A 268-nucleotide genomic window follows, 5' to 3' on the forward strand; every position below is an offset into this window, starting at 1 on the left:
AGCTCTGCAGAGTCCATTTATTTACACACCAGTAGTTTAGTCACCAGGGGAGACAGCATCATTGAGCACCGCCAGTGTGGTATTGAGGTGCCAGTTGCACTGAGGAGGCAGACGGGGAGTGTGGGCAGGAAAGGAAGGTATGGAGCAGGCTCTCCTGCCTGCCCAAGGTGCCCACCATCTCTCCTACCTGATGCTGTTTACTTGTGCTGCACTTGCTGCCTGAGTGAGTGCTGTGCATTGCAGTTTTTCCTTTTTTTTTTTATTTTGA

The sequence above is a fragment of the Apaloderma vittatum genome, unplaced genomic scaffold (genome assembly GCF_000703405.1).
Source record: "Apaloderma vittatum isolate BGI_N311 unplaced genomic scaffold, ASM70340v1 scaffold4587, whole genome shotgun sequence".
Lineage (NCBI taxonomy): Eukaryota > Metazoa > Chordata > Aves > Trogoniformes > Trogonidae > Apaloderma > Apaloderma vittatum.